The sequence below is a fragment of the Dromaius novaehollandiae genome, chromosome 4 (genome assembly GCF_036370855.1).
Source record: "Dromaius novaehollandiae isolate bDroNov1 chromosome 4, bDroNov1.hap1, whole genome shotgun sequence".
NCBI lineage: Eukaryota > Metazoa > Chordata > Aves > Casuariiformes > Dromaiidae > Dromaius > Dromaius novaehollandiae.
In genome coordinates, this window is record NC_088101.1 from 27,137,652 (window position 1) to 27,163,169 (window position 25,518).

Genomic DNA, 25,518 nt, shown 5'->3' on the forward strand with positions numbered 1-25,518 from the left:
CTGTTGTGTCTCTGCATCACAGTTTATAATTATTCCAAGTTAAAAAATCCCTCCCTCAAAGGGCGTGGGGGTTTTGTTTGCTTGTTTTGCTTTGTTTTAATTGCAATCATTTCAATATAGACTCTACTTTCTTTAGCACAACTGACAGACCTGCAAATAGCAATGAGTTGCTAGAAGTCAGAACCATTTACGCTGGCTTTACCATTGATCAAAATTGTGCATCGCCTACGCAACAAGTTCTTCCCTAGCACACAAAGCAGAGGGGGCTGGTGGGTATCACTCAGCAGCATCGTTCCAGGAGCGGGAATTTGGTGCAAGTACAAACATGATTAGGCCCTTTAGCTATGGCCAAAGCACAGCTTCCTACAGAATCGTTTTAAGGAAGTGCCCTGTAAGACTTTAGGGAAGTCCTAACGCTGCAGCCTGGGCTGCAGTTTAAAGATCTTTCAGGTATAATTGTATCACGTAGGCAGGGTTCGTTGAGGTTTTTCAGGCAATTATATCAGTAAAATTTCTGGTGTGGATGTAACTATGCCATATACAATTGTCTTAAGAAGGAATACTAATTATTCTGTTTCCCATATATGAATTGCTCTGTAAGCATAATGCACTTTGTTATGACTTTATACTTAAACAAATCTGCTATTTCATTGCTTGCAGCAGGTTAGGGAATATTCTGAGGTGACTGCCTCATACTTGCCTTAAAAAGATAAAACTTAAATGTGGCATCTGTAGAAAACAGCTTTTTTCACTAAATTTTTTCACATTTCTCTTTGTCTTTTTCTATAGCCTTATGTATATAATAGACATGAATATGTGCATGCATGTCTGCAGATATATCTATTATATGTGCACACGCATAGATTTGAAAAGGTATAGAGCACAGTTGCTTTGCATAGTGAGTTTCATTTCTTTTCACAGGTCAGCATGTTAAGCGAACCTTGGAAAAACTATTGTGTGATCAGACACCGCACTGAAGCAGCAGCACCCATTCGGTAAAGGTACTCTTAGATAAAAAGCTGAATGCTGTGGTTTCAATGACTTATCGTTGAAACCTTGTGGTTTCTGTGTAGGAGGTTGTACAAGCTGGACACGTTTGACATCCTTGTTTCTGAGCTGTGAAATCTGTACATCTAATTTATGAAAATTATCTCTGGTTTAATTTTATTCTTTTTTTTTAATGAAGTCAACATGATATTTCCCTTGCATTCAGTGGAAACAATAATGGAAATGTTTTAAGATGTTCTGTGAACCTGTTTTGACCTCAAAAGGGAAAAGAATCAAGATATTCTTGATTATGATTAAGGTTTAAGAAGGAAATTAAAATTAAATAAAGGGACTTATAGATGGAGGGGAGAAGACGGAGTGGAGAAGAAAACGTCTCTCCAGTGTGGAGACAAATTAAGAAGTTAACTGTGGGAAGTGACACAGACATTATAAGATCAGAATCTTGCAAGTGAGAATTTGATATAAAAAAACCTACTAAAATCTACTTAAGTAAGGAAATTTAGAATGAACAATGGTACTGGTACCATTTGGGAGACCCTGCAATATCTGTAGTCTTTCACATGATCTAAGTAAACTGGTAAGATTACACATGGGGTAAATACAAGACCAGTGGAGCTACTTTAAAGGTTGGACAAAGAGGGAGCTGCAGCAGAAGCAATTGCAATCCCAAAGAATCATTATTGAGCACCAGGTCAGTAATGTGTCTTTTTTTTCCCTGGTTTAGTTTTATGATAGTTCAGTGAATGGATTCAGTCCCTCAAGGGGGTAAAGTGTGCTAATGTTGCTACAAACAACATAGCAGGCATGCACAGCTGGAATTGGAAGGAGGGGAAAGCAAATTTCTTGTCTTCTCTGCTGCCTAGCAGTAGCAGAGACACATTCACGTCTGCGTCAGTGGACTGGACCTGGGAGAGTCGTGGACCCACCCGCATTACCGTGCTCTCTCTCACCTTGCTCTTCCTCTTCCTTCTGCTCTGATGAGCGCCTACCATCCAACAAGTCCCCAGAGAGCTAGGCTGCTGGCAGCACAGGAGACTTGATCCTCTGGTATTGGCAAATCGTATTCCCTTCACTGGCATGAGCAGCAGAACCACACTGACTGCCTAAATGTAGAGGTTTTGAGCCACAGCAAGTTTTGCCTCTGGAAGGTAAGTTCTCAGAAGCATGTACACCATTCCCTATGGTCAAGCTTCATAAGTGAAACTATGAAAATGTATTAGAAATGAACACAGGCTTCTGAATACCAAACAAAGGAAAAGAAAAAGAATATTCAAGGTTCACAACAGACCTGCAAAGTTTCTTGCTAAATTATAACTGAAGTTAGTACCTGTGTGAAAAGTAACTACTCAGTGCATCTGTGGGAGTAGAAAAATCCACCTGAAAGCATTAGCCAAAGACTATGTAATACTTTTGTGTGAGTAATAATTGAAAGTGTGATCACCCACTATCAGTTCATTTCAGGGGGATGACTGCAAGATTCATATTAATAATTTTCAATAATTTCTATATCAAAACATTGGTATATGACCATGGATTTTTTTTTCTTGCTACTAACTGTCTCATTGTTCCTGATCAGGAAGTTGCTCCTTTTGCAGAAAAAAATGTGTTACTCTAATGTTCTGCCTTTGACTGGAAAATGAAGGTATCTTGTACTGCTTGTTTCCTTTCCAGAAATCTGAGACAATAAGCATCATAACTGCAGCTGTAGGTGAATATGCTAGGAAAACAGTAAAATTGCTGCGTTAGGGTACTCTTCTAGACAATGATATTTTTCTTGCCTGTTAATCATGTGCTTGTTGCAGACTTAACACTTGACACCCTGTTCCTTGAGCAATGTTTTTTGATCTCTGAGATAACTGTGGGAAACTGTGAGAGAAAAACAAGGATGCACAGAAGATGCCAGTCCAGATCAATGGAGACTTTTGAAAATCATATTTTTCCCATAATCATTGCAAACATGTGGGAAATGTGGATAACCAAGGAACAATTTGCATTTTGGGGATCCAAAATTTAGCTAGAATCAGTGTCTTAAGGTTAGCATTCCTCTCCATATAGCTGAATTTCCAGCCTGGATCCTCCTCCTCTGATATCACTAGGTTTACACAACTATTTATGGACTGACCCTGAGGGAAACCAGTCTCTATGCCTCTGTTTTCTCTTTTTCTGTGTAACTCAGCCTACAGTTCTTCAGATCCCTGGCTGGTGATGTGCCTAGGTGGTTCTCATGCCTACTACATTTACGTTTTCTTATTTTTCTTTTATGTAAAGGCATAAGCCATTTAAACGTAAGCCAGCAGGCACAAGAAGGAGAGGGTGGGTATGAGAGCCCCTTACCCGGCCTTCATCTTCAAACCAGAGCATCACCTGCTACTGCCGCCTACTGTGCCACAGCTGGCAACCACGTATGTGCTTGTAGACGAACCACAAGCAAAGTAAAATGGTAAGAGCTTAAATCGCTAGGAAGATTGCATTTTATGTACCGTTTGGACTGATTGAAAGGTGCACATTTATCAGTACTTCTAGCCACAACACTTTCGTCTTCTGCGTTAGAGTCGTATTGTCTGTATCACGCACCATACCTAGGGCATTGCTGATTGGACTCCAGAGGTTTTAAAATAATTATATGTGGTGTTGCTGCGTGAGGGATGAGTGTGTGAAGGGAAGTGGAAACACTAAAGCTCAAGAGCAGGAAAACTCTTTGCTTGTGTTCAAATGAGAATGTCAGAAACAGCCTGAAGGAAAAAAGGAGACAAAGAAGTAATTTCCAAAACATAACCAGAGATCAAAGGAGGCTAATGTGTTCTTTCGGCTTGCTGTGTGTAGCAGATCTGCAGAAGGTTAAAAAAGAACATTGTTCTATTTTGAAAGGTGCCATGAAAAATACTGAGTATTGCAGAGAAGCAATAGATCCTGTAGCTTACCTCCTGCGTCTCTTCTTGCCATCACTCTCCGTGTTTCTCTGTTGACCATGCTAATTTTTTTTCTGAGAGAAATTCCACCATTCACTTCTCCTAAAATTGTCTTTAAATTGAGCAGAAATTAAACAGTTTTAGCTTCTGATATAATCGTGTGCCATGATAGCTCTCCTTATTCATTCTCTGACCCGTCTTGTTTTCTCTTCTATTGCTAGATCTAGTTCAGTGTTTGTAAGGATTGAACTGCACATATTTTCCCTTTTAACTCTATTTTTCATCAATCCGTATTGGATTTTAAATTATATTTTTGTGTAAGTCTTTTATTCCTCTAACCCCATCCCTCAGACATGTTGGTTCTCTTTTGTACTTTTCCTTCAGCTTCCCTTTGCATCCATGTTTCTGTCATTTGCCTCTCATGCAAAGATTTAAAATGTCCCTTGACCGTGCTTTTTTTCCCGTTGTGGTCTTACTTTGCTGCTGTGCTCCTCATATTTGTCTCTGGTGTCAGCAGTTATTGGGTTCACTCTGGCTTCAGACCCCTCTGTTCCTGGGAAACCTCCTATATCAACACCATGATGTTTCAAGTCCAGCATCATTACTGCTTTAGTTCAGGTTTTCTATAGACTTTTATCTGTTTCCATTTTCTCTACATCAAAAAGATTTCAGGAGACATTTATCCTACCTATGAGAGAAGTGATAAAGAATACTTAACTGAAAGTATTACAATTAGAGTGGGGGGCTTTAGCTGAAAGCATTTTTTCTTTAAAATTTCTCACTAGGACTGCAGCATTTATAAAATTAGCATTGCTTTTATCCAGTTTTGTCAAAACTAATAAATAGCTAGAAATATCAAAATCTTTTGTGCTGATATTTTCACATTTCAATTTTGAGTATAATATTTCATTCTGAAATTTTGTTTTATTTAAAATAGTTTTTAAGAGCTGGGAAAAATACCTTTTATAGTTTAATGCAGAACATTCAACCCCAACTGAGCTTTCTTTGCTTGACCATCTCAAAAATTGTAATGCCTTTTGGGCCACTTCATTTATCTTCCAGAGAGTGGAAAAAATCAGTTGTTCGCTCTGCTTTAGGAGAGCAGATTAACGTTTAACACTCGTTCTCTGCATGTTCTTTGATCTTTGTGATTCAGTACACATCCTGATACTCTGAAACACTTCTGTATTTGCTCTTTATTTTTTTACAGGTGGGAAGCAACACCACAGTGGTAGAGAATGGGTGATCAGTTTTCCAGAAAATGAAGGCCAATGAAGTATCTATTAAAACATACATGAAAAAACTGGCCTTCAGCACATAGAAACTCTGAGATGAATCCTTGTCCTCTGTACTTCAGGCACGAGGGCTAAATGGGTTGATATAAAAACAAGGGAGGTCAGCAAGCCTGTGTGCCCACAGCAGAATTACACAGGCTCTTTCAGGCAGTCCGTAAGGGCCTGGGGTAACACAGGCTGGAGGAAATGCTGGGGCTCGAAGGCCCCCCGGGAAGCAGGGCCCTTTCCCCCCACCGGCATGCTTGCCATGGCCAAGCCTGGCACCGCTCCCGGGCCACTGCCCTGCTTCCCCGGCACTGTCCTCACGCGCATTGCCCCTGCCCTTCGTCCTCGCTGTGACATGCTGACCGACAGGCTTATGTGATCTGCCACCAGGAGCTGCAGAAGACCTCTAAGAGGCTTCCCTGGTAGCTCAGGGAAGAGCTGGCAAATGCCGACCTGGTTAGCCCTGGGGACTGGAGAAAATGTGATGGCCTATTGGTATGATAATGCTCATCTGCTTCCCGCAGGGCCAGAGCAATTCCTTTGCCTTAGCAAAGCAGACTAGATTATTTAGATTTACCAGGTATTACGACAAGTAGTAGTCTCCTTTACTTTTTTCGCTGACAGGAAGGTAAATCATGAGGCTCTTGGAGTTTAAACTCTGTCTTTATATTTAATCTGATCCTTGATGTTTAAAAAAAGACAAACTTAATCTTTTTGTTTTCAAACATTAAGAGAATGGTCAGGAGGAGCCAGTCTTTAATGCAATAAAAAGTTGTCTTCTCATTTACCTAAAATATTCTTGAATGTTACTTAAGATTTTCCATAATTTAATGGAAGATGGCCAAATATGGATTGATGTGGACTGCTTTGTCTTACTAGTTTTTTAGACCTACACAGCACTTCTTTGCCCCGAGCGGAAAACGGGGTAAAAGCCTTATGTAGCCATTTTTCACTTCCCATTTTAACCACTGGTTGGAAAGACCAGGTTAGGCACAGGAAGCACAGTGAGCCCTATGGCTACATCTCGCTCTAGATGTCTTCTGAAAGCTCTCTGCTCCTGCCTTTCCTGAAGGAGTGGAAGGGCGGTCACGATATGGGGCACTCAGGGCTTGTTTAAGGAAAAGCCTCAAATTCAGCTATGCATTTCTTGAGTTTAAATGTAGTCTAGTATCTCAAACTAAAATATGAATCAAGATTTCTATGAGAATAATGTTTGGCATTGATATGAATAGGAACAGATCGGTGCAAAGAGGGATATAATACCTTGCTATGAAGCAGAGTGCACTGAACCCGCCCCTCCATCATTTCTCAGTCCAGTACTGAGAAAGCTTTTCAGGCCTGATTAGTCATTTGAGATAAGTGTAATAAATGTCAGAGAAACTAATACAAAAATAAACCTCAGTAAATGTGAGGCATAGCTGCTCTCTAGTGGACTTGTGAATAGTGTCAGCAATGTAAGTAAAATTAGCCTCCCCAGAGGGTAATCATGTAGATGCTTTGCTGAGAGAAAAAGATGAAGATTTCCTACACATTTGAGCTCAGCTACTGCTTTGTTTTCTGGCCCTCTCTCACCTCTTTATGTAGCTGGCTTATACTGGGATTACAGAAAAGTGGCAGAATGCAACAATGACTTAAAAAAATATCTCCTGCCTGATGCTGTGGTGAGCAGTATTTCATTATGCGTATGTCATAGTTTCATTTTCAGGGGCCAGTGTTTCTATTTAGCATCATGCAAGAAAAGCTTTGTGTCTCAGAGATGAGGCAAACTCTGTTTTATCAAAAAGGCTAGAAGTTGTTCAAAGTACTTATTTCCTTATGTTAATGCTGTACAGAAAGGAATCAGGGAAACAAACTCCTGCTGTATGTGGGACGTCTGCTGTGCATATGGGAGGGTAAGATCCCATCAGGCTTGCTCAAGAGGAAAACAGCTGATTTCAGTGGGATCAAGGTTGAATGAAGTCAGCGTGCCCAGGCATAAGCGCATGCACACAGAGGACCTGGAGCAACCCGGTTGCCTGGCAGGGTCCACATCTGGGTGTGGTATAGGGCAGTGTTCAGCCTACGGACATGCCCAGGGACGGGGAATGAAAAGTGGCATTTCTGCTCCTGCCCTCTCCATCAGCTTTACTGGCTCAGTAAACTGACGCATATGTCCCCCCAAATTAATGTATCGCCTGTATTAATTTTGCGGTGGGTGATCCCTGGAAGAGTTTCAGAACAAATCCATCAGTTACATTCCTTTACTACAGTAACTTAAGCAAAATTCACTGTTAGATTTCATAAGCAGCCCTGCATTGTCTTAGGGACCAAGTAACTTACGATTCAAACCGCTAATGGTTTATGTGAGTGACTGAAAAAGTTAATCTTTAGTATTATGAAAAAAATATATACAACAAAGTAAACCATACTTAACCCAGAGTCATTTTAATATATTTTCAAGAAGGTTTGCTTAAGTCGTGGTCTGTATTTCAGAAATAGCTTTAGAAATAATTGCGACATCCCATTTCTTAGATTTCTAGTTAAATTATTGAGAAAAGTATAAAGAAGTCTGACAAAATATTGAAGAAGCAAAGAGTATCCTTTATTATAAAGTCTTACATAACCTTAATCATTAATATGACTGCCAGCTTTACCAATAATAACAGGCTATTGTGGTGCAGTGGTTAAGATACTGTACTTTGAATATTTTTTTTCTCCCAGTTACCCAGAAAAATGAGTGATGAGGAACAGAGTTGGCAAATGACTCCTTTTGGCGACTGCCTGGTCCCCTCCAAGGAAGATGTTTTGTGCTGCCTGGATCAAGTCCCTTAGCAAGATCCTTGCTCTGAGCTGGTTTCTAGAATATGTAATAGTGGTTGTAGTGGTATGTACCTGCTAAAATGGAAGATGAATGTTGCAGTAAATGTAGAGGCTGTGTTGTAATCACAGAGAAAACTACCAGAACCCAAATGAGGAAGACAGAATAAAGGGCTGAGGCTGCTCTGCACAGGTTTATTACCGGGGTTTTGTTAATCAGGAGAGGAAAGAGAAGTCACTGTTAGTAGACACAGCACCCCATGTTGATGCAATTACATCAACAAAAAATGTCCTTCATCAACATCGCTCGTTCTAGCTATGAAAAGGATTTAATACTTGCTGGTGAAAGAATTTGACTATAGACCATCAGTCTGCTATTGGAAAAACATAGCTATAGCAGCAAATCCTTTAAGTATAAACATGCCCACATTCTTCTACTGTTACCCGAGAATGAGCTGTCTAAATTACAGCTGGGGAGACTAGATGAAATTTCACTATGACCAGCGCTATCAAAATCTCCATCTAGTTTTTTTATTATTGGCCTTAACGGAAAATACAAAGGAAAAATGTCACTGTGCTGCTTTTTTACACCTGCACTGCAGAAGTGCATAAAACATGGTTATGCAGGGTCACTGAACACCCAGAATATATGCATGTTTTTTTAAAGCACAAAGCTCTTTCCCACAATGATTATTGATTTTCTGATCATGTAAACCATATTATTTCCCTTCTGGCAGGGAGAGAATCTGGAATTTCTGATTGCTAATCCATTGATTAAGAATTAGTTGCATCTCTCATTGGGAATACCAAGTCCTTGTCCCATCATGTACATAGAAAGAGGTTAGTATTTAGCTCTGTACCTGAATAGAGAACCAAAGTTATGAATCTGAAAGGATTTTCTCCACTGCATCTGGTTCCTCTGAGAGGAGTTAAATGCCCTCCTTTTAGTCAGACTGAGAAAAGATCTCCTTGCCATATTAGAAGTACTAAATTTGTATGTTAGTTTGTATCCCCAAGTACATATTACTCATTTCACTTAATCGTAGCACTCTTCTATGTCCAGTTGCCAGAATTTTTATTGCATCTGTTTTATTGCAGTCTGTGCCCAGATTATTAGCCTACTGCAACTACCCCTTGAGGTTGTGAAAACTTGGGATTTGTTTTTCTGCTCATACAGTGGCCATTACGGGTATGTTTGAAGATGAGATGTGTGTCTGAGGCGCGAAGGGCAGATCTTCAGTGCCAAACACCTATTCCATAGTGTTACAGTATATATCCCATTTCCAGCAGTTACACAGTCTTCCCTCTCGTCTAGTGGACAAGTTGTCATCTCTGCGACATTGGGAGCATTGGAGCTCCCTGTACCAGCAGGGCGACCTGCACAATTGCTTGCTCTGCCTGAGCTGCTGGCTCTCCCTGCGGGCTGGCACTCTGGGGAGCTGCCAAGGATTTTCCTCCTGCCAGCCTTTAAGCTGCGACCATCCCTCTTCCCCGGGGGGGGCACAGAGACTGTGCCAGCTGAGGCACACCAACAGCTTCCTAATTAGGAAACCACCAGGCAAAAGCTGCCGTTAGAGATCAGAGGTGACGGCATCCCAAATCTTAAAGGCACAAAAGAAAGGAGTTACGGGTAAAGACCTCTGCCTTCCCATTCACCTCACTATCACCAGTAGCGTTTTCCAGTCGTCCTGTGCTGACACCACACTCTCCCCATTGATAACAAAAGGCGACTCATGTTCCATTGATTTCAGCCTTGTAAGCTGATGCAGTGCCTTTGCAATCATCTCAGCGATGTTAAAGCAAGTAGCTTCCCACGCGCTTGTGAAAAAAATGACATGCTGAATAGGAAAACATACGAGACTATTGCTGAACTAAAGAAAGATGCTTGGAAAAACGTACGCTCATGTTAGTATGGCCCGAATGAGTCTGGATAGCTTATTATGAAAGACTGGAAAGTAAGTCTGACTGTTGTTACCCTTGTTAACCACCAGATTTGTCTATTAGTTAGCGGGATTAAGGTAACAAAAACCGGTTTATATGAAAAGGGCTCATGCTTGAAAAATTAAAATAAATGCTATTTGTGTCCTTAGTGAACATAATAGCCTCTTCTGAAGAAAAACCTTGGTCTGTGAAAATATGTCAGTTTGAACTGTGCAGAGGTCAAAATATATATTTGAAAACTAATATTTTCTATTTCCTTTTTATTCAACTTCCTGTATGCTGAGCCCAGGTTGTTTATTCTTCTGAATGATGCAATGGGTTAACGGATAGTATGTGGGTTATCGGTAAGGAAATCTGAAGGTACAAGGACCATAACAGTACCTTATGTTTCACTTTGATTAAACTGGTGGAATTCCGTGTAAATGGAAAATTATGAAGGCGTATAGCCTTCATTTAATCAAAAGGATACAGTGGGAAGTAACTTAAAACATAAAGCACCCTGTTCTTTCTTACTCCGAAATAATCAAATGCCTTGAAGTCTTTCAGTTCAAAATTTGTGCAGTCTTTGTACAAAAAATAAAATATATGCTTAGTCCTTCCTGGCAAAGGCTGAAATTGGTGAGACGTAAGGGCTCAGGGGAAGGATTTGATGGATTTATTTAGGAACTGAGAAAAGACACCAGGAGGTGACCATTCTCTAGTTCAGCAGTTGTGACTGAGTTTCCTTCTGGAGACAACTTTTTACAACAAGCAGCCTTTTGCATGAGAAGGCACTTTACTTGCTTTAGAAATCCAAGTAAATTAAGGAAGTTTTAGATCAAATAGTTTTTTTGAAGTAGCTCCTTTTTTTTCCCCTCTTTTCTCCTTTACAGAAAGTGTGCAGCAATGCAGGGCAAGCCCAGTTGCCCTTCAGAAGTAAAAGAGTTGGTGCTCAGGGAAGCTGCCCTCTACCCCCGGAGCCCGGCAGCTTCAACGCATGTGCTACCTGCACACGAGAGCATGGCAGAGTAAATGCTCTCTGGGGCACCTGCGCCGCACCGGGCACTATCCAAACCCTCTCCCTGCTCAGGCTGCTCCACTGCTTTCCAGGTGAGCTGCAGCCTGCCCTGAGAGCAGCTTGCACACCTGTCCTAAGGACAGGCAGGCAGGCGTACCTGCAGTAGGCTCACTCCACCAGTTATATTCACCATCCTACAGCTTCATGATTCTGACTTAGGTACCGATATTAGGAACGCACCCTTCATATCTTATGCAAAAATAGTTATTACTGCATATGGACAGCAGGTAGGAGATTTTCTCTGAGGTGGGTCTGATATTCGTTGTGGTTTGTTTAACTGCTGTTGCTTGAGTAAAGATCAAGAGTAAAGTTTCTAAAAAAAGGCAGGGAGGGTATGTACTTGGTTTACCCCACCTTAGCACTGTATGTTGGTGTTTTGAAACTAGGGTGGGGCAGTTTATATTTTGATAGACCATTATCTTGGAGGGAAGCAAATAACCTGAAACTTTTACCTTTCAAGTGCCAGTGATCTGAAGAGTGTTTTGTTCCTCACTGACAATATTGTTGCTTATATGCTGCACCACTGTTTGTGAGGGCAGCTGGGAGTCAAGGAGGGTCATTTATGCTGCAGGCTTCTGATGGTCATTTGGTGTCACTCAGGATGGAGTCACTAAGTACAGAGCAGCACCAAGTATCATCCTTTGTCTGAGTTATTTTCTCCATATACTCCATGTTCCTGAGCAGGTCAGTAAGTAATCTTAGTAAATCCCACACAGAGCAGTAAATGAGCAGCAGGAGGTTTAAAAATAGGTAGCAGGCAAATCTTGCACAGGCTGCTTATAATCACTGCTTCTTTATGCCCTAGGACTTCCTAAGGCCCCTCAGTTACGTAGGGCAAACCTTTTGTGCCACTCCTCTGTGCTGCCAGAGAGGGAAATGTCCTCTCTTCCTCTGTGAAGAGCCTTGAGTGAAAAATTTTACAGAAGAGCCCCAGTTTTACTGTTCATATAGGCAGCCTTTTACAAGACTGCGGATCAGACCTAAATGAACTGAACTTAGTCTAGGATGTGGAAACAGAGAAGGGTAGCCCCCAGCCTCCTTTCCAGAAGCTCTGGCTCTGGTACTGACCCAGGGCTCAGCCCAGCTTTTGGTGTACTGTACAGCAGAATAAGCAGGGCTCTGAATTACATTAGCCACAGAAATCCTCTAGGCAGTAGTGCAAAAGGAAGAATGGAGCCGAGGCAGCTCTGACTCCCCTTCTCAGGTAGCTCGCACAGTTCACTGTGCTGATTGCATATAGTCCGTGAATTTGTCTCCAAGCTTTTCGCGTGGCCAGCATTAAATAAGTCTTGGACCAGGCTCCCAACAGTTGGCTTGGAGTAGTGTAGATACCACATTAGTGCAAGAAAAGGAGCCCAGATGCTCCACTGGTTAAATAATCCTCAGCTATCTGACTGGAGACCTGAACATCCACTGTATGAATTTTCACTAAATGCAATACACATTAACTATTTACTGGACATTTTTGTCAGAAGTTTATAGACTGAGAGGTGTATAGCAGCTATGAGTGACACCAAAGCCACTCTCCAAACTCCTATTGTTAAGTTGGCTGCTCACATGTGGGGTAAAAATGGAAGCATTAAGTCCCACACACTTTCTTTTGATACTGCTGTGCCTGTTTAGGATAAGGATACATCATTGGAAATATTTGGGCTGTAGGATAGGACTGGAAAGGACCTGGAGAGGTCACTTTCTCTTCCCCAGATCCGTATTTGCTACACCTTTCCTCTCTTTATTTTTAATAAATGGCAAGAACAGACAACCTAAAGTGAGAAGCGGGGCTCACAGCTATCTGGGAGATGGAGGAACTTACTATGTGCTAACTCCTCAGTGTTAAAAGAGGAAACATGGGCTGCCCTATGCCTTTTCTCTGCACCCTGCTCCCAAATACCTGCAAGGTATGAAGGTGCTCACACTATAAATGTCCAGAGGGAAAGAAAGTAGCTATAGGTTAAGATGTAAGGGGACTTTTCTGACATGAGGAAGTGATATCTTGATCCCTTTTTGTCTTGATCTCTTCTTGTGGAGCGCCTCTTCTTTTCTCTCCCCACAGTTTTCTTACCCTTCCCCCAGCTTTCCTCCATCTCTTTCTGCTCTCCCTTGTGTGAAGAGGACATTTTTCCTTCTTGCTTTTGCTTCCTTATTCTTGCACAGGCAGCACCCCAGGCACCTTCCCCCGCAAACCGAGCAGGTGAATGTCCTTCTTTGGGTTATGTGAGGGGGCAGTCCCTTGCTGGGGAGCCCTGTGGCTGAGATGGCATCTTCCATGATCACAAACATGATCTTCTCCACGCTGGGTCTCACCAGCCAAGGTAAGAACAACAGTTGAGGGTCTGAGGTTGATAAAACACATCTGATGTGCTTTATCACCTAAATGTGTGGTTGAGAGGGATGAAGATGTGGTTATGATGGGTGTCTTACAGAAGACAAGGTGATACCAGAAAGGCAAAGCAGTGTCCCACATCCTTTGTGCCTGGAAAAATAGCATTGTGACTTGAGAGACAATTGCCAACGGGAGCTGACGACTGGGCTTGATGACCAAAGAGGTTCTTCAAAATTTGGGCTCCTCAGTAAGATTTGCGAGCCAGCAGGCAAAGGCTGGCCGAGAGCTTGGGTGACTGTAGAGCAGGGGAGAGGGGCTGAGGGCCCAGCAGCTGTGGGGCTTAACTGCCGTGGCTTAGCTGGCCCCTGCCCTCGCCACAGGCAGCTCCTGGCTGGCATCACCTGCTTGGCCCCAGCTGGGCATGCTTCCAGCCAAATCCCTGCCCACCCGTCTTGCCCTGTCCAGGAGGCATCATCCCTCACTCCCTCCATCCATCCCTCCCCTCTGCACCCCCGCAAGAAAGTGTGGGCAAACACACCAATACCTTCAGGAATGGCCGTGGCACCGGAGGTGCCAACCTGCCCTCTTCTCCTTCATACCCTTCCTGGCAAACTTAATCTCCTGGGATGACTTCACCAAATAAGCCAGTTTACCCAAGGCTCTGAGAAATAAACATACAGGCAATTTTTTTCTCCTAAATTCGTAGATAGGAGGCATGCAAGTAAGTGACTTCAGTGCCTAGTGCGTACCTCCTGTTGCAAGAAGCAGGACCTGCAGATACTCAGCACCGGTAGAAACCTCTGTGGCATTAGTCACAGCTAGTGACTGCCCGCACTGACTGCTCCAGCTGTCTGAGCAAGGAAATCAGTGGTTTTATTTCAACTTCCTTGCTAGGAATCTCAAAGCTGAGCTGCCCCATTCGGGGCAAGGCGTGTGCTCCCAAACCTAACTTACTCCTTTTATTAGCTGTTACTTGAGCACCTTTGTTTCGTCCTTGGCTTTGCGCCTATGTCCCCGTTCGCCTTGGCCTGGCGGCGACGTCAGCCCTGGGCGCTCCCACAGTGTTACGCGCTGCCTCCACGGCCTCGCCGCATCCTCATCCGCCGCTTCCTCCCCTCTCGCCCCAGCTCCCGCCGCCCCGGTGCGCCTGTCACGTCACCAGCCGGCTGCTGCAGCCGAAGCAGCGCGCCCGCCCCGCGGGCCCCGCGCCTCTCTGCCGGCTCCCCCCGCTACCAGACGACTCCCAAATGCCCCGCTGTTTTTCAGAGCCCACGTCTTCCAGTTTCTGCTTTTCAACTAACGCTGACCACTTCCCTCTGTGCCTTCAAAGTCTGTGCTCCTGTTTTAAAAGGTTGGGTTTTCTTCATCTTGGGAAAGGCTTTTTCATACAACTGTGCCTCGCTGATTCTCCACTTACTCCTAAATCTCAGGTGGAAAATGTTTCTTTGCACAGTCTTGTTTCTTCCTTCTGCTGGGACTGATTTAACTTGTTATTATTCTACACTTCCAACATCGCTCAAAAGATGTTACAGAAAACAAAGTTGTATTGTATTGAAACAGAAAACAATTTCAGAATAGAATGAATCACCCTTTCTTCAACCCCCAGCTAAAAATAAAAAAAAGATGATTCACTGTAGAAAGTCTATATGGGGTTTCTCAAATTCATATCCTGGTTTATTACTTGTGAGGCAATTCTGTGGTTGTCATTCTGGCAATGTGGTATCATTTTACTTTAAAATGGCCTAGCAGTTTTATTGATTCATTCTGGGAGATGGCTTTATTTTGTTGACAAATTTAAAGGCTATTTTGGCTTATCAGCATATCTTATATTTCAGGCTACAGAGTATATTAGAAAACGTAAGTAAATACATAATAAAATATAACAAGTAACACAATAAAGGTAGAGCAATCGGAAAACCAGTGAAAGAAAATCCTTCTTTACAAAATACACAATCAACCTGTGGAAGATTTGCCTCAGTATCACCAAGGGCAAGACCCTTGTAAGGTTCAAAATAATTGCGCACACTGATAAGGTCATCTGTGGTTAAATTAGATAAACTAGATAAAAAGAAACCATTCAAACCTTGGAGGGGGGGCAGTGATGGGGCTGCTCATGCTCCCTCTGCTGGGCTCTGGGCTGATTTTCAGTTCCCTCAGGCCAGATCCAGGCTTGCATTTCCCTTGGCCTGGGCAAATGCTATGTATATGTATGTATGTATATGTGTATATTTTATTTTTAAATATTTTATATCACAATAACGGGGTTTGTCACACAGCTCTCCAGTGTGTGGAATAAGGCATATCAACAGGGCAATAAGCTCACAACAAACTGTGCCTAATTTAAATAAAAGCTATAAGTACAACATTTCAGTACTCTTTATCTTGCATTTCTCTACCTTTTTTTTTTCAAAATTATTCCTCAAAAACTGCAAAGTAACTACTACAACGCACGAGCAAAGGACCTGCGAAGTGGCGTATGCCTCCTCCCTAGCCCTGCAGCAGCCGGCAGCCACTGCGGCGCGTTTCCTGCAGGCTCAGCCCGGAGCACGGCACGCGGCTCGTCTGCCGGCCTCCCGGTCGCGCAGGGTAGTGCTGCATTGGGTCACTTCAGGAGGAGGTATGATTAAGAGGGTGACAAAAGTTAGCAAAGCGAGGACTGCAGTGAAGACCTATCGCTTATGAGGTGCAATAGGTACGTGCACGCCGTGGATTGCAGGAAAGAGGGCACACGAGGTCCAATGGCCTAGCTTGTCAATGAGCTGTGTCAGGTAGAAATTCAACTGCTTTATGGTGAAGCCTTTTTATGGATGATTTTTGATTAATACGTGTGAACTTGGTGGGAGGGGAAAATAGGAGGAAGCAGCGCAGAGTGTGGCCAGGAGCACTGCTGCTGCAAGGCAAACCTTCCCTGTTAGCAAAGGCACAACAGCAGCAATGGTGTGCAAGGAGATCTGCACGTGCACATAAAATGTATGCCTTGGCGATTTCCCCAGATAGTCTTTGTTAGGACTGTCAGTCAGTAAAACTGCCTTTTAACCTAATTTTCACAATCTGCACTCAAACTTTATTTGAGTTACTTGTGTAACTTTGAGTTACCAGAGAGCTGTGTGACAAACCCCGTTATTGTGATATAAAATATTTAAAAATAACCCATCAATCAAATTCCAGGTATGGGCTTTTCAAAGACATTCTTCTTAGTGTACTATGAGTAGCCTTATTTGTATGGAAAAAAACAAAATCCCTCAACTATGGCTGTATTTGAAGCTGAATATATCACAGAGAGAAAACCAGCTATGCATTTTTTAATGTCTTTGGAGTTTTCTAATTCCGTGAGATCTCACACCAGCAAACTACTAACTCTTGGGGGGGAAAGAGGAGCCTCAATCCAATTCCAGGATGCAATGCTAAATCAGAAGCTTTTGCCAGGCTTATGCGTAAGAAAGTGTATTTTAATTGTGAGCATAGCTTAGACTATGGTCAGCCAGAAAAGGATGTCAGCTACTTCCAGAGAAAGTGGGGTCTGTCAGGAAGATGAAACGCTGAATGCTGCTTGGTATTTCATGGATATCCTACTTTTGCCATGAAGAGATGCAGCATGGTCAAAGGAGTGTTTGCCATTACAGCCCTTCACTGAGCTGTAGTAACCTGGTGTGTGGACACCCCTGATTTGTTTCGATGCAAAATGCATTGGATAACTTCAGCCGCACACCCAGGTGCTGTGTCTCAGCTGATGAGTGCTTGCCGTGATTGTCATCTTCCTCTCTGCTATTTGACCACTATTAAAGGTAGGGAACTGGATCTTTGGTTAGACTTGCTGTGACCATTCTCATATGTAGGTTATGCTGCAATGGTAGCTTCAAGTGAGGCGTCGTGATGTGTTAAGCATCTCGAATTACACTGCATGTGCTCCTCCAGTGCCACCTCAGTCCGTGGTGATGATCTCTCATGGTGATGGCTGAGGGTTGGTGAGTCGGGTGGGGAATCTGTTCTGCTGAGAAAGGCTGGGTCAGAGCTGAGATTTCTGCCCTGGAACTGACACCCGAGGCTTCCCATAAAGGCACCATTTCTGTTTAGATAGCTACTGATACTGCATCTTATCAACTACAGTCATTTGCCAAATACTGCAGCCAAATTCTCAAACTTTAATTTCCCAAGTAATTTTGTGTATCTGTCTTTTGCACTCTGATTTAATGTCTAAACTAAATGTGTTTGTGCTACTTCTGGAATGAGTATTTCAAAGTACCTTAGGAGGTGGCATGCATGTTCAGTGGAAGGCAACAGAGCCCAGAAAAAAACATGCTAGAATGGCCCTAGACAGCAAACTTCAGATCTATCTACTATACTGTAAGACACAAAAAGTGGTAGATCTGATTTCTTATACAGAGGAGTGAACTAGTATGTTTTGTTCTGGGGCATTTGCTGTCAGATTGGAGATGGATATACTGCAGAGAGTTCAAACCCAGCAATAACAGCAGTAATTATTCAGCCTGAAAAGAAACAGGGTGGTGTCTCATAGAGGTTTCCAGCCAGGTTCAGTCAGACTGACAAGATAGAGCTTCACTTAGCAAACCTTGATTCACTTGCATCCATAGGTCATCCCAGCTACTGCAACAGAGAACTGCAGTTTCTGCGTGGGTGACAGCAGTTTTTCGCCTGCATGTCTGTGCCCCCTTCTAAGTGACAGGAGTATTCAGAAGCTGATAGTAAATGCCTCTCTTTTTCCAAGTATCAAAACATGCATCTTCAGAAACCCTGCTGGGGTTTGTGGTCACACATGCTAACACCTGGGCACATGCTGGCATCAACTTGTTCTCTGTCAGTGTTTTCAAAACACAAAGGTCAGTGAGCAAACTTGTGCCGCTTTGTGGAAGCAGGAGCATGGGAACGTTCACACATCATCTTTATAGGTGCCCAGGCGGTATCTTTTGCTTGGAGATTTACCCCTTTAGCAACAAATGATGGATATGCTATGACTAAGCCTGAAGACTGTACCTACCATCAAGAATATTAAGCATGAGAACAGCAATGAAGCAGTGATTTAAAAAGAACACTTATGACTAAGGCAAAATAATGGAGGATTTAATTAAAGACATTTTGTTTTAATGAAATTAAATATAAAAATCTAGGCTGTTTGGCCTCACATTTTGCAGTCACATATGCAAGTAGCAGCATCTTTTTATTCTAACTCTGATTTGCTCATAGATTTGAATTTCTGAGGATAAAATCTTCTCACCAATATGTGGATGGGCATTTTGCAAATTTTGCCTTAACTATGGGCGAAGATAAACTTACCTACCAAAGCAGCATTCAGCCACCAGAGTTTTCCAGAAGCAGGTAAATCCCATATAGCAAAGAAATGCAAAGACTCCAAAGATTCCCATTAAAGATTGCCTTAAAAATTATATTATTTGCTGCAAGTGTTTTCTCCCTGAAAACCTTGTCAACAATGATCGCTTGGGTATTATTTCCACAACTGGAAATGGAATAAGAGAGGTTTTTATTTGGTTAGTATAGTAGGAGGTCAAGTTTCGCTAAGCAGAGTAAGATTCAGAGATTCACTGCAGTTCTCAATTGATTTAAATAAAGTGATTTAATTTAAATGAACGTAAAGCTAATATAAATTCACATTTCTGTGAATTTAAGGCCTAGATAAATTAAAATAAAGAATATTACACTTACTAAGTAAAAAGAATAGCAGCACTCACTACAAAATTCAGAAAGTTGCCTTGTTCTGTAATATTGTCAAATTAATTCCTTTCCTTTGCATACATAATCAGGCTTAGGCTAGAAGCTTTCATTTCAGGCTAATTATTTCTATTAAAAAGTTCAGGTTAGTTCAGTCTGTGACTTGATCTTTGTAGTTTGCCATGATGCTGTTGTTTGTATTACAGGGTTTTACTTTACTATTTGTTCTTACAGCTCTGCTCGTTGCTCCAAATGATGCCTATTCCTCAACGAACCGTTGTAGCAATTATGAAGATTTCTGCAATTAGTTTTGGTACTCAGTATCTAAGCAGTTGGACAAAGTATGAGAAAAGACTGGCATGTGATTTATACATGGCAATAAAAATGAGAGGGAAAACAGAAGATAACCAGATGAATGCCAACCATGTTATTTGCCCTAAGGAATGACCCAGACAACCGGAGAGATTCATAAATATTGCAGAAGAGTGTTGAAGAAAAATATCTTTATCCACATACTTGTGGAGTAACATTAAAACATGGCCAATCTTACCAAGTTTCACAATGAATAGTAAGTGGGAACTGAAAAAAACAAACTGTTGCCCAAACATTGTTACCGTAAATGTAAAGGAAAAGAAACACTGTAGGTGGGGATAGTAGTTCTGAGCCATTCCTTTGGTGTCTCATATGTAACTGTCCCAAAAAACCCCAATAGGACTTCACCGACAGAAATCTCCCGTTCTGCAAACTGCCTGTCTGTTCTTGCCTCGTTGGCCACAACCTCTAAGCACCTCTGATGACAAAATAAGAATATCATTTGACGTATTTCACATTTCCATTTCTGTTTAGTGCTCTTTTTTCCTCCTGTCTGCGGTTGCTTAACCTTGATCCAGTCATTCAGGTGAGAACAGAGAAAAGCGGAAACAAGTCTACGTTTTTCCCCGCCGCGTGTTGAGACACAACACGGGCTACTGTCTTAGCCTGGTCAGAGATGGACTCGGAGGCCTTGAAGCTAAAACACTGTTAAAAAACAAAATGATATTGTGAATTTGACTCAGTGATAATTAAGCCTTCAGCCAAAGGCAGTTTGTTTACTGACTGGCTGCTGAGAATAGTGACCATTGGATTTTCCCCTAGGTATGGCTTTTGAGCAGTGGAGGAAGTCATAGGGAAGCACCATTTTGATGCCAAAGTCCAGAAGCTGCGATGCAACCAACGATCAGCCCTACGTTTTACACGAACTTGCTTTGTGTGTTGTACGTCGTACCCGTTTAGGCCTTTTTATTTGCAAGCTGTTCAGCTGCAGCCAAAGGTCAGTCCCAGCGGCGCAGGGAGCAAAGAGGCATGGTTTAGTCTAAAAGCCTGGCTGATATTTCCAGCCCGCGGGCTGGCTTTGTAGTGCTGTCAGCTACGAATTAGGTGACTCAGTCCTGCGTGGTTACGGTTAGTCAGAAAACAGTAATGATGGTGGGATACAAGGTGGTGCAGCCTCCTCCTTCCTATTCAGCAAGTCGGTGCTTAAACTGACCACTGCACTTCTGCTTTCACTGTCACGACACCCAGACCAGCCTGATTAGCTTTTGAATGTCCAAGTGTAATGATAATCTCTGGGGCAGTGCTCTCAAAAGCAAGTCTTGGAAAACGCATGTGAAAATCGTCTGCTTCATTCAGACACCCAAATAAAGTGCCTACCTTGAGAAACACCGTTCTGAAAACCCTGGACTTCAGCAACTTTTTGCTAAGATCTGTGATCTATGTGGTTCTGTAGGTGACCTAGAGTTAGAAGAGCTGAATTCTTATTTTTAAAGATGGGAAAAATTTGCCCTTTAGGGAGTACTCCACCATGCAGAAATATTCAGGCATGTATGGGGAGGCTGTTTACCTTTGCTGTGACAGTCATTCCCTCAGAGCTGCCCAGTGGCAATCGCCCGGCTGCAAAAGCAGCTGGACATGATCCAGGATGTTTTTACGTGTGGTGTTACTGGCCTGAGGCAAACAGGTTGGGGCGGCTAAATATGCTGTGCAGCACAGGTCTGCAGCAGGGCAGTAGCACCCGAGCACACCCAGCACTGCAAGTGACTGCTGGAGAGTGCGAATTCAGATTGTTCACAGACTTTTGTATTGTTTCTTTTAGCTTTACTTCAGAAGAGCCAAAGCAGGTTTCCCCTTGTCGGCAGATTTCCGCAGCAGTGTGCAGGGGCTTGGGACGGGGGTCATGCTTAACATCTGGGACGGACATGACAGGTCCTGAGGGCTTAGCACAGCCAGGGGACTTGTGTGGGCAGCTAAGGACGTCAGACGGGTTTTGGCTGCACATTTCTACTGTTTCATGTTGCGCAGAGTCTGACTGTATATTTATATTGGTCAGAAATGTGAATCATCAGGCATGAAAATACCATATAACCATTTGTGATTATCATTGTTATTATAAATACACTGCCCCAAAGACTCTAATTCTGTGCGCTAGTTTATAGGAAAAACAGACCCTGTCTTATCTCCACTAAGATTTCACCCTGAGTTAGTCAACTCCAATTAAGAATACTTTTTTTAAAAAAAAGGAATAGTGTCTTTGGAATTACTGGTTATGGAGGGTTGCTATAGGATTAAATCTTTGTGTTGATGGTTGATCAAAGTTGATGAAAGAAGGGGTTCTTAGTTCAAAGTTGTATCTGTAGGTGTGACCCTGTAGTTTCCCAAATATATCCCTTTTCTAACTGAATGAAGGGGAAAATGCTTCGTTTGTGAGGCACACGAGAGGCAGAGGTCTAGCACTGTGTAATATTAAACCTGGGACGAGGTTACATTGTGAAAAGAAAGATATGAGCTATGAACTATTTTTCTTATGAGAAATATGCAGAAAGAATTGCCATACTGGGAAAAATCTGCCTGTAAGCCTAGAAATTAAATATCTGGAAGAAGTAACTATCATCAGCACAACATCTTCTTCCTCTCTTTTGGCAACCTACAGAAGGAGAATAAAAATGGATAAACTGTATGGGGACCCAACACTCTTAATCCAGAATATGCATGTCTGCACATGGTTATTCACAAAGATCTACTCTTCAACAGATTCAGATTCTACCCTTAGAAATATGTAGAAGGAACATCCGCTTAAACAAGGGCAAGAGTCTTCCCAAAACTAAACAGACACTATTCTGCAGTCTTACCTTTTTAGTGCGCACTCTCCCTCCAAATTACTCATCCATGAAAATGCAAATGTCAGTACAGAGATGAAAGCTTTGCAAAGGAAAAAAAAATGATTAAACCATTCGCCTGTATCAATGATTCGAAGAGAAAAGCCCATGTTTGCAGTGCTGCATTTCTTTGGTATAGGAAGCACATGGGTCTGCAAAGAGGCTTCTTAAAATAAAATATTTTCAGCCTACCCACTGGTTCCGCCTGTATATTAGTATATCTGTTGGCTTGTGGGGGCTTCTCTTACTCAGAATTGAACTGAGACTGACATTAACATTTGTTTACTACATATCTGATCAACCATATGTAACCTTTGCCAAAGTAGCTAGATGGTTAGAAAAAAAAAGCAATGCATTCATCGGGTAAGAACACGATTTTTAAAGGATGATATAAGATGAAAAACATACACAGATCATGAGCACACATGTTAACGGCAATGAAGTTTTATAGGAATCAGAAAATGATTGCTTTTTTGAGACAAAATTTGATAAAACTAATACATTATATGGCACCAAAAAAACCCTAATATAAAAGGAAAATAAAGAGTACCGGTACAACAAGATATGAACCCAGAAGTCTCCAGCTATGGACCAGATACTTTACTGCTTAAATAGATGTGCTTGATTCTTCTAAGTTCAAATTTGCAATGTTGCTCTTCAAAATTCCTGAAATTCTCATAAAATGGAAGATGCACAGCAGAGGGCTCACAACATATCATATCACATGAAGAGGAGTTAATCGTTAAAGACCTACTGAGAAAACCTAGCATCACCCTCAAGGAATGTTTTTCTTAAAAGCCCTATGCCTGTTTTGGAGTTTATTTTAAACAAAAATAGTAGGGCTTTTGCTGCTGCTTTTTGTAGGGGGGGATGCGTTGGTCTGAAGTGGGGAGTGCAGCCAGTGCCGGCTGAGATGCCCACTGCCCCTTCTGCCCAGCGCTTTCTGCTTGCGGCTCCCACGGGCAGAAGGGTTTCATGCCAGGCAGCAGAGCAATTATCGCTGTTATTAAATGTCAGTTTTGATGATTTATCCATTTCTGAGAATTAGAACACATGTATATTTCTAATCATTACAGCTTTTTCACGGAGGGCTTCGAACGCTTCCAGCCACTGCAACGAGGTCGTCGTGTTTGTCTGAGGGAGAGGGAAAGAGGCACCCGTGCTTGTGTCATGAGAACGTCCTCAAACGTGGCCAGGTCACAACTGAGAGCGCTGCCTTATCCAGGGAAGCTGGCTGGGCCTTCAGAACTGAAATCAAGACTTTCTCCTAATATCCCCTTAATAATCTTTTCCTTAATATCCTTAGCCGAGAAAGTCCTGAGAGAGCGAGCGCTGGAGGGCAGAGGCGTTGGCTTGGACAAGGTGGGAGCTGGACAGTAGAGGGAGCTGGCAGGGCTCTGGGTGGTGGGACCAGAAAGGGAGAAAAATGAGACAAAATACAGGCAGTGGTGGAAAAGAGAAGGGAGCAGAGGAGGATGGGAGGCACCTGTGCCCCGCAGGGTGGTGGCAGGGTGGCAGGGCAAGGCAGAGCTGGACGGAGGGCGTACGCCTTCGGTGCTCCCAGTTTGCATGCTGGCTCGAGGGCCAGCAGCCAGCGTGGGGGCAGTCTATGTCCCAGTTGACCTGATCACAGTGAGGGGGGTCCACGTGATTTCTGGGGTGGGGGTCAGGGCATCCCTTTTTGTTTCAAATGTAGGAAAATAAATCAACAAATCAGCTTCTTCTACCTTACCCTGAAATAAATCCTGGTAAAAGCTTGTTCAGAGTTCAAAGTCCTGTACTCCAAGTTCAGAAATGCTCTGACAGCATTACAGCGCCTTTCTGTGTGACGCTGGGGTGTTCGCATCCATCTCCCACCCCTTCGCCCTTGCATCAGGCGAGGCGGTGGCCATGGCTTGTGCTGTGAGCAAGGCCTTTACAAGTGCCCAGAAGCTTGCAAATCCTGAGTCAGACTCCCTCAAAAGAGTGGATGTTTGGGGAAGGGGGATTGTATTTTCTTTTTTGGCTGTGTAACCCTCACTTGTGAGCTTATGTTTGTTTGCATGCACGTGTGTGTAAGACACTACAGTGTTAACTTTTTGTCCTGCTGGCTAGGAGTGTGGGGCTTTCAGCTTCTCCCTAGACCACCAAATCCAAAGTCAGCCTGTGTCCTCTCATCCCTTTCCACCAGTTCCTCGTCTCACAATTAATTCTGCCCCTAATTTGCTTATCTGCCCTCACACATCCCCACCCCTCCCCAGGTGCTCCATGGGTCCCTCATCCTCCACTTCTTCCCCCAGTGGGTCCTTACTCACCTGCCCTATCAGGACAGTTACAACAGCCCTTTTGCCTGCACAGGCCCCTGCCTCCAGCTCCTGGGCTGTATGTGATGCTCAGCAAGCCATAAGGACCAAGATTTATCGACTGGGAGTTGGATGTTGCATGTTTTCTGGATCTTCAAATTAGAAGGTGTGGGACCCTGACAAAGAGGTGAGCGCTAGCAATGTCAGAAGGCTGTATCCTGTGCTAAGTACTGGTAAAAAATACTAGATACTCAGAAAGAGTAGGCTCTGAGCACGTAAAACTCACCAATACTTTTAATTGTCTTGCTTGTATTCTCCCTTTGTGCTTTATGTCATGCGTGAAATAGTGAAATAATGCTGCACAGCTTTTTGGCGGTTTGAAGGTAAATATGTTAATGTTCATGGGAACAAGGAGATTTGAGCGCTCCATGAAAAAAGAATGAGGACTCTTCCACAAGACCATCTGCTGGGTTTACGTGGTTCAACAAATAACAAAAAGAATGAATAAGGTCAATAAACTGAGCATTTTTTTTTTCTATCAGTAACAGAAATCCCATGGAAAAATGTTTAAGGTCATGTAATTAAAAAATAACTGAACTCAGCAAGGGACTGAATTAAGACAGGCAAAAGTATTTTTTGCCTTTCTTAACTATGAAAGCTTGACTTTACAAGCTTACTCTTCCTTCCTGGCAATGCTCTTGTGCCTCCAGAGAGCTGTTAACTCCACTGAAGTCAGGAAATCAGTTATCAAATTTGGGGAAAAAAAATTTTTTTTTCTTTTTTTCTTTTTTGAGATGCCCATTTTATTCTAAAAATAAAACATTATTCTCTTACATAAAACCTATGTTAAGCTGTAGCATGAGGACACCTGTCAAAATTTGAAGTCTATTACTAAAATCCTATATTCTTTCACTCATGATCTTTACAAGGCCTGTTCCAAAATCATAAAAATGGGGGTGAGCTGGGAGAAATTAATTATACTGTTCAACTTCTGCAATTCCTGTCAAAGAGTTTTCAGTTTTCATTAACAGTTCCTTTGAACTGGC

General features: G+C 42.6%; 1 long non-coding RNA gene across 1 annotated transcript in view; it reads left to right on the forward strand.

Annotated features, from left to right (window-relative positions):
• Positions 1–25,214, forward strand: part of LOC112996768 (uncharacterized) — a 34,189-nt gene extending 8,975 nt beyond the window's left edge. The window contains exons 4-7 of the long non-coding RNA XR_010388943.1: positions 922–3,448; positions 18,517–18,648; positions 19,234–20,308; positions 23,267–25,214. This is a non-coding gene — a long non-coding RNA (uncharacterized LOC112996768). The remainder of the gene's footprint in view (positions 1–921; positions 3,449–18,516; positions 18,649–19,233; positions 20,309–23,266) is intronic.
• Positions 25,215–25,518: the final 304 nt, after the last annotated feature.